The sequence below is a fragment of the Siphateles boraxobius genome, unplaced genomic scaffold (assembly GCF_051911475.1).
Source record: "Siphateles boraxobius isolate OS27281-9 unplaced genomic scaffold, OSU_SipBor_1 25, whole genome shotgun sequence".
Taxonomy (NCBI): Eukaryota; Metazoa; Chordata; class Actinopteri; order Cypriniformes; family Leuciscidae; genus Siphateles; species Siphateles boraxobius.
Window position 1 is genome coordinate 17,235,158 of NW_027508866.1, and position 15,676 is coordinate 17,250,833.

The 15,676-nt window shown below is 39.5% G+C and overlaps 1 long non-coding RNA gene across 1 annotated transcript; it reads left to right on the plus strand.

Annotated features, from left to right (window-relative positions):
- The first annotated feature begins 11,118 nt into the window (after window positions 1-11,118).
- LOC143750109 (uncharacterized) lies at window positions 11,119-14,518 on the plus strand. The gene is made up of 3 exons (XR_013207115.1): window positions 11,119-11,188; window positions 11,338-11,374; window positions 11,697-14,518. It is a non-coding gene; the product is annotated as an uncharacterized LOC143750109 (long non-coding RNA).
- Window positions 14,519-15,676: the final 1,158 nt, after the last annotated feature.

A 15,676-nucleotide genomic window follows, 5' to 3' on the forward strand; every position in this document is an offset into this window, starting at 1 on the left:
TGGCCAGGTCAACTAAAGAATAAACTGTCAGGATGTCATATTGTGATACATGAGCATAAAGATCACTTAAAGGGACAGCTAATCCAAAAAATTAACATTCTGTCATCATTTACTCGCCCTCATGTCGTTCCAAAGCTATGTTCATTTCATTTTTAGGTAAACTTTCCCTTTAAATTTCAGATTTCAAATTTTCAGGACAGTACAGATTAAAAATTATGATTAATATACAGTGAAAAATGTGACAAAGACGATAGCCACGTGAAACATGTATCCGATAGGCTATCCTTATGAGATTCCTGTGAGGATTTGGAGATGTGGGGTCTTATGGCCCTTCATTATTTATCATTAAGGCTTGTCTATGAGGACCATTAAGCAGACAAAAAGATGATCACCTCCCTGGAGGACTGACCTCTTTATGCTTCTGTTTAGGGTTAAACAGAACAGCACACCTCGGTTGTAGTGTGGTCCACTTCCACAAAAACCGTCTACAATAGTAAGTCTGGACTCTTGACACATCATTAATTTTGTTTACGAGAAAAACTGCACTTCCTCCAGAGCTCTTAGCCTGTGTGAAAACAGATAAATTGGCCTTTACATGAAACAATGAAGATCACAAAGGTGAGTTTCCCAATTAAACTATCAGAACGGATCTGGAAGTATTATATATGGTTTATTTCCAGCAGGTGTTTAATTAGAGCACTACAACTTGGCATCTGGTATGCTTTTGTGACATGTTAACATACAGTCATTATAATGGCGCTATATTGGTACATAACAAGCGCCACCATGTGTTTTTTTGTCATTCTAATTAGCGAGCACCTGCGATACTGCATACTTGATTCAGTACGATTCATTTTATGACATATGGAAGTGTTTCCATGTAATATGTTGTAGATTTATAAGGATGTTTTGGGGGAAATAGATGTACACCTTTTGAAGTATACTATCCAAATAACCCTAAGTATTAATGTTAGAACACTGAACAAAGAGATGTCAGGTATCCCACGCTGTTGGCATGTACTCTGATGTGCGTCACTTCATATTTTAAGATGTGATTCATCGCCTCCACCTCCTCACCTCATCACCTCCCTTTTCATTTCGGCTCCTCTGTGTCGGTTTGGCCTCAGGGCTCGGCGGGAGAGCAGCCCTTGATCGTTTTACCTTCACAGGATTTTCCTTCTTTAATATCAGTTTCCTGCTGCTCATTACAAGGACTGTATTTTTCAGTCTCGAGGGGCTGAGTGGAGCTTCCAGAAGGCCTATTAGCGCAAGCCTTCCTCCTCAGTTTTCAAGCTCATTCACTGTTATATTTCACCCGCTAGTGAGCAAGTGTTTCAACTGAACTACTTCATTACGGAGCGCTGCTCATTTCCATAGTCTGGAGTGCAACGCATCCTGATGTTGAGATATTTTTTTTTTTGTGGGACAGCAGCACTCTGGAGATCTGTAATCGGATGGAATAGTCTTCCTTAAATGTGATGTTCTGTATTCTGGCGTGGTGTGGATAATAATCTCACTGTTGGAAAACCACACTCTATTCCCTTGGATTTGACACACATAAAAAAACTCATATCAACCTGCACAGATACTTGAATAATAATATGCATCAGATGACAATGATGCATAGCTGTTATTTGCAGGTAGACATAATAGGATTAAGTGTTATTTAGGTGGAATAGTTCTGGGAAACCCTTTTTTTTCTTCTCCCAAATATTTTGGCACTAAAAGGATTTGAACAGCTCAGAGGTGATCTGAAGAGGCGTATGTAGCTAGAAAAGGTGCAATTTTGCCAGGCTTGTGCACCAGTCAGAATTTAATTGAGAATGCCTTTAAAATTCTGGTTCAGTTCCTGAACTGCAATTCATATTTGAATGTGCAAATATAGGAAAAAAGATAGACAGACAGACAGACAGACAGACAGAGAGATAGATACATGGATGGATAGATAGATAGTTAGATAGATAGACATATTCAGATAGATAGACAGACAGACATTAGATAAATAGATAGATAGACAGACAGATAGATAGACAAACAAACACATAGATAGACAGATATATAGATATCTAGATAGATAAATGACAGTTAGATAGATGGATGGAGACATAAATAGACAGTCAGATAGACAAACTGACATACAGACAGACAGATAGACAGACAGACAGACAGACAGACAGACAGACAGATATATAGATAGATAGACAGACAGACAGATATATATATATATATATATATATATATATATATATATATAGATAGACAGTCAGACAGACAGACAGAGACAGACAGACAGATGGAATAAAGGGATTGTGAGAAACATTGTATCACATTGCCTGAAAGTTGACTGATGATTCTCTTGCACACACTAACTGACAAAGTCAACTTGGATGCACTTACTTTAAAGCCTTTGGCAGACATTTTTATCCAAACGATAAAGGTATAGATTTAATACATTCCTTGATTTAATACATTCCATCATGGCCTTCAAACCCATGTTTTTGGAGCTGTTAGCCGCAGGCTGTTTGAGCTACAGGAATGCTAGCATCTGATTCTGCATTTCTGAACAGAACCAAAGCCATAAAAGAGCAAAAGAAGGTCATGTAGTCAGCATATTTCAGTATGGCTTTTATGCGACATTGCAACTTCACACAGAATTTGGAGGCACAGAAAGCCTTTAAAGATCAATAAGTGTTTTTTTTTCTTTCTTTTTTATGGAACAGCATGCAGAAAATGTCCCTACTACCTGATACATATCACACCTGTCTCTCTGACATGAAGCCATAGGCTTTTTGTTGTAAAAAAAAAAAAGATTCTGACTGCTGCATGCTATTGTTTTGCCAGTCAGAGGAATTTGAGCTGCTGTGTTCCTGACATTTTGAATTTAAAGCTATAGTTCACCCTAAAATGTGAATTATGTCATCATTTACTCACCCTTGTGTCATTCCAAACTCCCTGTTCTGAGGGACAAAGAAAATAATCATCTGTTCAGTTTTGGGTGAAAAACGTCTCAATATTTATGAAGTTTTGCTCTCTTCCATTGCTCTCCTGTGCGCATTCCTGCACTTCACACTCCAGCCCAGTGGGTGTGCAGAAATGTACCTATTCCAGAGTTTCGTCAACTTCTATGAAAAAGCCAGAAGAAGGTGAACGGCTTTGCATAGATCACCCAGAAATTGGTTTCACAAATACATACGAATACTTCTGATCCTGTTTAATATGTATACAGATCCAGCGATCAGATCCGGTCACATCCAAAGAAATTGTTATGAATGGCAGTCCGAAGTGAAAGACCCGAGTCTGTTGTAATCTCCTCAGAGCTAATAGAAAAACTCAAAGGCTCAGATATGAAAAGGTCAGGTCCTGTGGGACAGAGAGAATGTATTTCCAGAGCCCATTGAAGTGTGGAGAGTGATAGCAGACTTATCACAGTGAGGGCTTGGATGGCCTTTGTTTCTGAGGGTCATGTGTAGCACAGGCCTGATCACTGGCTCTGGAAATCATGAATATCATCAGAGGAGAGGCGACGTTCACACACATTTGAACCTGTGCTTCGCTGACAACACGTTTATGTGGTGTCATTGCAGGTGCATCTGTTGTTTCTGTTTTGTTTTTTTAATTATCAGTATCAAGGATAATTATCATCAATCATATGTCTTTAGTTGATTTAAAGGGATTTTTCACCCAAACAATTTTGTCTTCATTATGTTCATGCTGCTCTTTTCCATAGACCTGTCATGCACCAAAAAGGACAAAACGCCATGAAAATAGAATAAATGTACTCCGTATGATTCCAGATTCAGATACAAATACTTTATTGACTTTTTGAAGCATCAAAGTGGTAGCATAGTTGCGTAGCTGTCAATGGAGGAACCGAAATAGCTCAGTTTTCTTTAGAAATATCTTCATTTGTGTTCAGAAGATGAATGAAAGTCTTACTGGTTTGAAACAACATGAGGGTGAGTAATTAATGACAGAATTTTCATTTTTGGGTGAACTATTTTAGGAAGCGCGAGTCCAGCGGGTATGTAGAGAGGTTACGATAAAGGGGTTTGAGTGATTATTATCAGTATCTAACCTGACGAAAATTTATTTATTCAATGTTTTCTACATTATATTGCATCTGCAGCAGCATTGTGAACTTTTGTAAAGATATGTTTAGCCATTAACTTTTAAATGCATCATTATATTCAAACTGAAAACACATTAGGAGAGTCATTAAAGAATGCTTTAAAGAGTCTCCGCATGAAAGACCCATGACTGGCAGATGAACGTGCTACTACTACTACTACTACTTTCTCTCCGAAACGGTAAGAAATTAAATTAGATTGAATGGCTGACATTAACTGTGATAAGAGGATTGACAGGGCAGTTTACAGTGACAGGATGCAAGCGACAGATCTGTCCGTTAAAGATGACGAAGTAATATGACCCAAAGCTTGCCTACTCTTTTGCTACACACTCAAAAGTATGTATTTTTTCTTCACAAAAAGAGTACATACTTTTAGGGCGTAGTATAAGTAGGCGAATTGGGACGCAGCCACTGTCTTATAGGCACCTTTCATTAAGGTCATTACAGTTTATTGCTTTGTCCACATCTGCAGTCCTCATGCCTCCTGCAACAGAACTATGGCATGTTCATGCAGGTGATCAGGGACCCTGGCCATCTTTCTTCTGGTGTTTTTCTGAGACAGTAGAAAGCTCTCTTTAGCATCAACAAAGTTATTGTAACTGTGACTTTAATTATCTTCCGCCTGTAAATTGTTAGTGTCTTAAAGGGATAGTTCACCCAAAAACTGAAAATTCTGTCATCATTCACTCACCCTCAAGTTGTTCCAAACCTGTATGGGCTTCTTTCTTCTGTTGAACACATAAGAAGATATTTTAAAGAATGCTGGTAAACAAACAGTTGACGGTAGCCATTGACTTCCATATGTCAGGGTTCTGTCACTTCTGTGTAGTTCAATTCTTGGTTTTGTGACAGAGCTCTGACACTCCTGGTTTTGTCTCGTCTTTGTCTGAGTGGGCGGATTAGAGCGTTCTTGAGCCGTGCGCTCACTTGTCTACGTGCCTTGTTACATGTGCATATTTCGGTTGTGGGTCGGGATTCAGACATCCATGCTCCGCGTGTTCGATTTCTGTTGTGAGCGCACAGGATGAGCTTACGCTCGTTCTCGTGCGCTCTGTCTTGTCGTGTGAGCGTGCGGTTTTGAGTTCGCTCGGGCTGTATGCTCTTCTGTCCACGTTTGTACATCGGCTGCTTGCTTTCATGTCATGTTTTGTCTTGTGTTGTGTAGCACACAGCTTATGTTTTACACTAGCTGTGTGCTTTCATGTTGTCATGTTTTGTGTGAACATGTGGCTTATGAATGTTCTCATTAGCTGTGTGTTCATGTCTCGTTTTGTGTGAGCACATGGCCTGTGATTTGTTTTACTGGCCGTGTGCTTGTGTTTTTGTCGTGCTTGTGTTTTTGTCATGTTTGGTTTGAGCACATGGCTTGTCATGTGTTTCCTTCTGCCATGTGTACTCCCGTCGATTCTCTAAAGCCTGGTTCACACGGCAGGATAATTAGGCCGATTTTAGCCCCTATTTACCCCTTCCGACAATCTTAAGTGACGTGTGCGATGATGGCGCCAGTGTGTTTGTCGGCTTGCCGTCAGCTCCGTCAACTTCTACTATGTTTGTTTGTGTTGTCACTTACGCTATGTCGGTACTGTTTTGTTGCTGCTACTGTTGCTGCTCCAAGGTCCTACGATCAGAAAACTTTGTTGGATCTCAGAAACGCACAGGTGACCCCTGTTCCTTACGACGGATGTCACCCTCCGTTCATTTACCCCATCGCTGAGTGCGTCATTCGGCTACCTTGCTGTATATCTAACCGGAGGAAGCGTCAGAGGCGTCGAGGCAAACGTGGAGGCGTCCGGGTGAAGATCAGGAGAGGAGCGAGTGCTTCTCCCGCACAATTAGGTCCCTGCCAGCTCTCTGCAGACATCCTAGGTCGGAAAAATCTCTACCTGGTTCGACGTTCGTGGGATCTGAGGTACTCTTCTCATGTATACATCACCCTGCATCGACCCCAAATGCCCGTTAGCCCTGCTCAACCGAGATTGCGTATCCGTAGCGGCGGGGTAAACTCGCGGAACATCCGCCCTTTGGAATACTCTCGTTGCCCCCAGGCAGCGGTTTACTCAAATGCACAAGTGGCCCTGGTCAATAGCAGGTCAGCGTCTAACAAGACTTTCATTCTGAATGACTTTTTTTCTCATCATAATCTGGATTTCCTGTTTTTAACCGAGACATGGATTAGCGCTGGAGTTGGCCAGTCTTCTGTTTTTAGTGAACTTTGCCCAACTTATTGTTCATTTATTAGTACGCCGAGGTGCGTTGGAAGAGGTGGTGGTGTGGCTCTTGTTTTTAGGCACAATTTTAAATTACGGTCACTGTCTGCAGGGAGTTTTTCCACTTTCGAACTGCAATGTGTAATTATAGAATCTGTTATGTCACCATTGGTTTGTGTACTGATCTATAGGCCCCCTAAGCCAGACAAAGACTTTATGACTGAATTCTCTGACTTACTATCCCATTTTGTGTCACTGTATGATCGTCTCCTTATACTTGGTGACTTCAATATTCATGTTTGTTGTCCGGATAGACCTATGGTTTTGCGAATTCTGTGGTGTAATAGATGCCTTTGGCCTTACGCAACATGTAGATAAAGCTACTCATAAACTGGGACATACACTTGATCTAATTTTATCTTGTGGTTTTATTGTTGATAATATTGTGATTGAGGAGGCCACTTTCTCTGATCATAAGCCCATTATATTTGACGTCACCCTTTTCAGTCGCCTGCAAACTGTCAGAGTTCAGGATCATTACTCTCGCCAGATAGATTCTCGTACTGCAGCTCAGTTTTCTGATAGTTTTTTGAGTGAAAATGTTGCATCTACTATTGCAACAGCGGCATCGTTCTCCTCTAGTCCGGATGAATTAGTTACCCTTTTTCACTCATCTTGTTCTTCCAGACTTGACTCTGTAGCACCTTTCACATACACCCGCCCCAAATTAAAATCCCATTACTGGTTAGACGAGGATACACGCTCTCTTAGGCAGGCCTGTCGAAAATCTGAAAGGAAATGGAAAAAGGATCATCTCAATGTTTCCTTTCAAATTTTTAAATCTGCATTAGCTTCTTTTCAGGCATGCAAAAATAGCCAAAGCAAAGCACCTCTCTGATTTGATCAGTAAACACTCAAACAGACCAAAACTTTTATTTAGAACTATAAACTCTGTTATCAATCCCTCAAATTCCCCAGTTGTTGATGTATCCACTGATACCTGCGAGAAATTTCTTAAGTTTTTTACTAATAAAATTGAGAACTTTAGATCAGTGTTTACCCCCACCTCACCTGTTACTCCGCCTGGTTGCTCAGGTGTACAGCTATTTTTAACCAATTTCAGCCCATCTCTCTCACTGAATTGAGGAATTTAGTATCACGTATGAAACTTACTACTTCATCTTATGATTCTATCCCCGCTTCTATTTTAAAGGACGTCTTTGATGTAGTTGGCCCCTCCATTCAGGTCACCTTAAATTCATATCTTGCTTCCGGTACTGTCCATATGTGTTTTAAGCATGCGGTTGTCCAACCCCTGCTCAAAAAACATGATCTTGATGTTAAATGCCTAAATAATTACCGTCCCATCGCTAAGCTTCCTTTTATTTCTAAAGTTCTGGAAAAAGCTGTTCTGTCACAGCTGCTCCCCTTCTTAACCACCCACAATATACTAGAACCTTTTCAATCAGGTTTTAGATCACTTCATAGTACTGAAACAGCTCTGCTCAAAGTAACCAATGATATTCTTCTTACACTAGATTCAGGTGATAATGCCATCCTGATATTATTGGATCTTAGTGCCGCCTTTGACACCGTTGATCACAACATCCTCTTTACTCGTCTTGATCAGCAGGTGGGCATTAGGGAGACCGCATTACTTTGGTTCCGTTCCTATCTCAATGATAGGACTTTCTCAGTATCTATTGGCAAGTTCTCCTCATCTTCGGCTTCCGTTTCATATGGGGTCCCTCAGGGGTCCATCTTGGGTCCTATGCTTTTTAGTCTGTATATGCTCCCACTGGGTAACATCATAAGGAAGCATAACATCTCTTTTCACCTCTATGCGGATGACTCACAGCTCTACTTGCCTCTAAAATCTAGGGACTCCATACAATCTCTTTTGGTCTGTCTCGAAGACATCAAAACTTGGATGGCTAACAACTTTCTCCAGTTAAATAGTGAAAAGACAGAAGTCATTATTTTTGGTTCTCCCATGGCAAGATGCACTGTGGTACAAAATTTAGGTCACTTCACCCCATTTATCAAACCTTATGTCAGAAACTTGGGTGTCATTCTTGACTCAGAACTCTGCCTTGACAAACAGATCAGTTCTGTTGTTAAGAATAGTTTTTACCAGCTCAGAATGATTTCCCGCCTGAAGTCATTCCTATCTCATGATGATCTTGAGAAAGTTATCCATGCCTTTATTACATCACGGCTGGATTATTGTAATTCCCTCTACTTTGGCCTCCCACAATCATCACTTAGACGTTTGCAGTTGGTACAAAACGCAGCAGCGTGTCTTTTAACTGGCACCAGGAGGCATGAGCACATCACCCCCATTCTGGCCTCCTTGCATTGGCTCCCAGTTCTTTTTAGGATTCAGTTTAAAGTTTTACTGTCTGTTTTTAAGGCACTTAATGGGCTCGCCCCAACCTATATCACCAACCTTGTACAGCCATATTCAGTTCAAAGGTCACTGAGATCCTCAAACAAAAGGGCTCCTGCTTGTGCCGCGCTCACGGCTTAAACAAAGGGGTGACAGAGCTTTTGCAGTTGCTGCTCCACGGTTGTGGAACCAGCTCCCTCAGGATATTAGATCTGCCCCCTCCATTGCTGTATTCAAATCCAGGCTAAAAACTCATTTTATTTTCATGGCCTTCCTTGTTCCCTAACCTGGCACTCCTGTTTGTTCTTTGTATTTCTGTGTTGTGTGCCCTCATATTGAAGGTTTTCTTTTTATTCATGTTTTATATGCTTATGACTATTGATTCCATGTGTTTTTGTTCTTTTTCTTTTTAGTTATTCATTGTACAGCATTTTGGTCAGTTTTGCGCTGTGTGTAAATGTGCTTTATAAATTAAAATTACTTACTTACTTACTTAAAGTATGCTCCGATTATGGTAAAATAATCTGATCAGATATTCCTGCCGTGTGTGGTGTGTTAAGAGTGCTCTCGTCTGCTCGGAAGGACATCGGGACCGCTCCGATCTCAAATCGGGGATATCCAACATGTTGGAATTTTTTGGCCCGATTTCTCCTCGTGTGTGGTGCCCCCCGGGGACAAACGAGCACGCAGCCTGTGGACTGTGGCGTGTAACAAAATCAAAACAGCCGTCCATGCTTGCGTTGTCTCCACTTCTTTGACCATCGCCTTTTCTTTTGATAACGTTTTTTTCCGGTTAAAAACAAACTACAAACTATCGCCACTGCATCCTCTTTCGTCCGCCATGATTGTTTACTCTGAAGTCACGTTTGATCTTGAGGGATTTTGCGAGATATTCCGTCTGACCTGGGAATGGTCGGGAGTCAAATCGGTTCGTGTGTGATGTGTTGATTTTGTCGTGTGGCTGCGCACTAGTGATGGGACGATATGAAAATTTCATATCACGTTTATAGTGACCGAAATTATCGTGATTATCAATATTATCACGGTTTTGTTAAAACAAGATGAAAGTGTTAAAAAAGAACTGTTGCTCACACTGAAAACATTTCAACAAGTTTTATATTTGAGAATCAACAAACAACAAATAAAACGAGCAGGTCTATGCACTTTTTAAAGCAAGATTCTATTATGTGGCATTTCCTTATAATGACCGGTTTCGATAGCAACGCATTATAACTCAGCGCACATACATGTATATCAAAATGGACGCGCGCTCCCATTCATTGAAATACAACTTGTCATCTTGCGTCTCCGTTTTTGATTGTATTGAAAATGAAATCCGAGTTGATTTATTGTTTACAGAATTTGATAATATTGTTGTGATCATCTTGTCTGGACGAGTTTTGTACGCTGTACAAAATGGATTTAACGGGTAATAATAGAGACATTAATCTCTATTCAATATGTCCCTGTAATTATGTGGTAAAAAAAAAATCGGTGTAATAAGTGTACAATGAATATACATTATTATCTCTTAAATATCACTCTTAATAGTCTTGTTTGAACTTGTTCGTTCGTCTTTGGCTCAAAGCCACTTATTGCTGCGAACTTTTCTTTTCGGAAGCTTCAAGTTTATTTCAAGTGAGTGAGATAAAATATTTCAACTCAAAAGAACATTTTGTGCACAATTATTTCCCAGACGTAGTTTTAGTATTGAGATCAAAGTTAATTTGCCTTGCGTTCGCTACAACAGTGGATGATGGTCACAGGACGACTCGGCAGATTTGAAGTGTTATCACAGCGACTTTTTTTGTGCATGTTCTGCAGACAGAGTGACCTTCCTCGAATAAGTTTCCCTCAGGATTTTTGTAAATGCCAAAATATGACCACACCTCAGATTTTTTTCCTCTTAAAAGGCTGAAAAATCTCCCGAACACGCTCACCGCCTTTCGCCATTCCTTCTCGAATAAAAAGAAAAACCCCAACATTGCGCGACTGCGTCAGACTGTTGCTGGCTGGACAGGATTTATAGTGAGTTATTAAAATCGCGATAATCAAACACGGTTTTAATGATAATTGAATTTTAAATGATATTACTCACCGTCAGTACATTTTATCGTGGTTTATAGTGAAACCGGTAATCGTCCCATCCCTACTGCGCACCACACACTGTACGACCAAAACTGGTCTCTCAGGTTTGGAAAATCGGCCGACAATTTTAAAATCGTCCCGTGTGAACCAGGCTTAACCAGGCCATCTTGTTACCTGATTATTGGTTCATTTGCCCCACCTGTCCTCCCTCGTTACCTGCTTTGTTTGCTCCATATTTATTATCCTTGTGTTTGCAGTCCTGTGCTGGTTCATTGACATTTGTACATGGTATGTTATCCTTGTGTTTTGTACATGGTATGTTATCCTTGTGTGTTGTTCCTGTGATCAGGTCAAGTCAAAGTCAACCCCCTAGGGGTAGGTTTTGTTTGTTTTTGTTTTATTTTTGATTAATAAAAGCCTTATTCTTGTGTGTTTGAGTCCTCGCCTTATCACCTCAACACCATAGCTCTGTCAACTGTTTGGCTACCAACATTCTTTAAAATATCTTCTTTTGTTTTCAACAGAAGAAAGAAACTCAAAAAGGTTTGGAACAACTTGAGGGTGAGTAAAGGAGGCCAGAATTTACATTTTTGGGTGAACTATCCCTTTAAGGACAGGTTTTCCACAAGCAATAATTGTTCTGGTTCATTGAAAAAGCATGAAAACCATTATTTAAACCCTATCCAATAAAGATCTGTAAAACTTATTTGGAATTTACAATATTATATTTAAAATTGAGTATCCTGAAAAACAACAAAATGTTGCATGAATCATCCAAAACAAGAACATTTTAACAATTCTCTTTTGAAATGTACATATTCATTTGAGAATGGGAATAAGTGTCCATAAAAAACCTCATACCCTTAGTGTTGTTTGATCACAGATCCAGTGAAGCAGTGACTTGGCAGGCAGTGATTCATCATCTCATTAAAATCAACAGAAGCATCAGGGACATCACTCGCTGTCCAGACCACAAATAACTCTGGCAGGGCATAGTGGAATCTTTTTACTATGATCCAGACTGCCGTAAACCGTTTTTGTCAATAGTGCATGTATAGGCACAGTTAGAGGAGAAACACACACTTATGTTTCACATGGCTGGCTGTCTTACAAATCAAGTCAAGTCAAGTCACCTTTATTTATATAGCGCTTTTTACAATACAGATTGTATCAAAGCAGCTTCACAGTGATAGCATGAAAATAATATAACAGAGTTTGTTTCTAAAAGAAAATTGAGTCAACGTCCACCTTAAGCAAGGCAGATCAATAATATTATTGAATATTAAATGTCCCCAACTAAGCAAGCCAAAAGCCAAGGCAACAGTGGCAAGGAACCAAAACTCCATCAGGTGACAGAATGGAGAAAAAAACCTTGGGAGAAACCAGACTCAGTCGGAGGGCCAGTTCTCCTCTGGCCAACGAAGGAACAGTGCATGATTTATGATTCGGGCAGCATTACAAGTCAGATTGGATCGGAACATTTAGAATATTTATCCATTTCCATCTTTTGGAAGTCCAAGTAATCACGCCGGTGTTGAGACGAGTTGTTGAGGATCAGTGCCGTCCACCATAGAGGGTCCATATCGCCGGTGTTGAGTCGTCTCTTCACAGGCTTTGTGATTGGCGTATCTGAAGTCTCTGTGAAAGGCTGGATACAAACTGGAGCTGACGAACGCCGTTTTTCTCGGGACTCGCGTCCCGAGATAACAGCAGAAAACCAAAAAGGGAAAATAATTAGCGTAGCTGCTGTTCATAATGATTTCCATAACACGGGCGTAAATGATAAAAAACATGAAGACAGTGATTCTTGCGTCCCAGAGTCACCCCCCTCCGTCCCCCACTCAACTCAGCCCTGCTTACTGACCTCTACATCCCTCCTGCTGCTGAGACCCAACCACAATCTCACAATCTCTCCGCAACCCAACCATACGCTCCGACCCGTTTGACTAAGGCTGTCGAGCCCCACTGTCGTCGTTAATGCAGGTTCAGTGGCAACGGTTCCGTATGGCATACCAACTACCGCAAAACACAATATCTACCCAACCACCCGTCATTCACGCAATATACACAGGAACGTAATGACTGTAAATACTATGCAACTTATACAAATAACCTACAGACTCTTCAAGTTTTATAATATTAAATGCATTTGATCTGATTCAGCAGTGGTATAAAAGGTAAGCATTATGTAAATGCTTGGCTAAAGAGATGCGTCTTTAATCTAGTTTTAAACTGGGACAGCGAGTCAGAGCTTCGAACAATATCAGGAAGGCTATTCCAGAGTTTTGGAGCTAAATGTGAGAACGCCCTTCCTCCTTTAGTGGACTTAGATATCCTAGGAATGACCAGAAGCCTCGAATTTAGTGATCTTAAAGAACGTGATGGATTGTAGGGCGATAGAAGGTCCATTAAATACACAGGAGCTAAACCATTTAGGGCTTTATAGGTCAGTAATAGTACTTTGTAATTGATACGGAACTTGATAGGTAACCAGTGTAGAGATGATAAAATTGGTGTTTCTTGACCTAGTAAGAACTCTAGCAGCTGCATTTTGCACTAACTGTAGCTTGTTTATTGAGGATGCAGGACAGCCAGCTAATATAGCATTACAATAATCTAGTCTCGAGGTCATGAATGCATGAACTAACTTTTCTGCATCAGAAACAGATAGCATGTTACGTAGCTTTGTAATGTTTCTAAGGTGGAAAAAGGCTGTTCTTGTAACATATGAAATATGATTTTCGAAAGACAAGTTGCGGTCTAGTATAACACCCAGGTCTTTTACTGTAGTGGATAAAGTAACTGGACATCCTTCTATATTAAAGTTGTATTGTAAGTGAGTTTGTGGGTAGTTTTTTGGACCAATAAGTAATACCTCCGTTTTATCTGAATTTAGTAGCAGGAAATTACGCGTCATCCAGCATTTTATATCTTTGAGACACTCTGTCAAATTTGATAAGTTAGTGTTTTCATCTGGCCGTGATGAAATATATAATTGAGTGTCATCAGCATAACAGTGGAAATTAATTGCATGTTTTCTTATAATATTACCAAGTGGGAGCATATATATTGAGAATAGCAGAGGGCCTAACACCGATCCTTGCGGCACTCCATAGTCTACTGACGTTATCTTTGATTTTTCCCCATTTAAACAGACAAAATGATAACGGTCTGATAAGTACGATCTAAACCAGCTTAATGCCTGTCCCTGAACACCAGTGTAGTTTTGTAGTCGATCCAGGAGTATTTTATGATCGATAGTGTCGAACGCAGCGCTTAGATCGAGTAGAACTAGTATTGAGATACAGCCTTGGTCAGAAGCTAAAAGTAAATCATTTGTAATTTTAACTAGCGCAGTTTCTGTGCTATGATGCGGTCTGAATCCTGACTGGAATTTTTCATATATCTCATTTTCTTGCAAGAAAGAGCACAATTGAGCGGACACAATTTTTTCTAGTATTTTAGACATAAATGGAAGATTTGAAATGGGTCTGTAATTTGCTAAGTTATTTGGGTCTAATTGCGGTTTCTTAATGAGAGGTTTTATTACTGCCAAATATGAGAAATGAGTGAAGAACACAGCCGTATAAAATTTCACAAATGTATGTCTGTATACAGTAAAAATAAGATTTGGAATAAATGAAATCATTCCTGAATCTATCTTGAACAATATTTTTTTTCTGAATCAACAAAAGCCAAAGCATGTATTATGGAAATTGTGTTGTAAACATTTTTGGAATAACTTTGCTATATGTCTTGCTCAGGCTCATTTCACAGTTAGCATTTTATGCATGTACAGTTTATAATTTTACACAAATTATTATAAGATTAAATAAGATTTTCTTTTCTTTTTTGGCATAATTTTACAAAATTAGTTTGACTGGAAATGGCAGAAAAATATTTGGTTACAGTGTTTACCTTGATTTTCCTCTGGTAGGACTAAAACTTTATACACTAAGTATAGAAATGTACAATAAATGTTGAACTTGTTTGTCATGATTTTAGTCTTTCTTTAGTTATAATAAAATATTAAAATAAAAGGTATTTGAAAATAAGCAAAATTACTGAGGCACAGTAAAAAGTAAGTTTTAATAAAACAAAATCATGTAAAATGTATATACAATTTTGAAATAAAAATCTTATTTAATAGTACTTGATTTACAGATGTTTTCGTTTATTATTTGCGTAGACAATACGTAACAGTATGCAAATAAGTTTTCGTACACAAACTCCCAAATAGCAATTTTTGTCCTTTTTTTCTGGCAACTTTTCTTACTTCCATCTTTATTGCAACTCTTTTTTTAATAGGGCCCCAAAACACTGGTTTATTACAGATGTTGTATGTGTTTTACTCACCAGCTTCTGTCTTCATAAAAACAGAATCCAAAAAATTGACTGTTTGTTATTCTGACTTGTGTAAAGAGATGCTTTGCCCAACCGAAAATCTCTGAATTATAAATAACGGCGGGGAAATATGTGTCTTCTGTGACAGTCTGTAACTGTGACAACATCATTTGAACAACGTTCTTGTTGATGCACAGTGTTTGCATGTACCCGGAATAGGTTTCTTGGGATCTGTATTGACTGTAAGAGGCCGTAAAGATGCCCTCCAAAAGCTCCTTAATAGAGTGATCTTTCCACGCCACTGTTCACATACCTCATTTTCTCCTGTCACCGAGGGCCATTTAGTAAATGCACAGAAACGTTTCTCACTTGAGGTATGGTATTGCAGTAATGTGCTTAATGAGGCTGTAAAAAGTTTTTTACTAAAGCACCCTGCTGCTGAATGTATATTAATAACCTAAATATGTTTCTGGTTTTGTATTTGCAGTTTATGAGTTTAGAGCGTGAAATCCCCTCAAA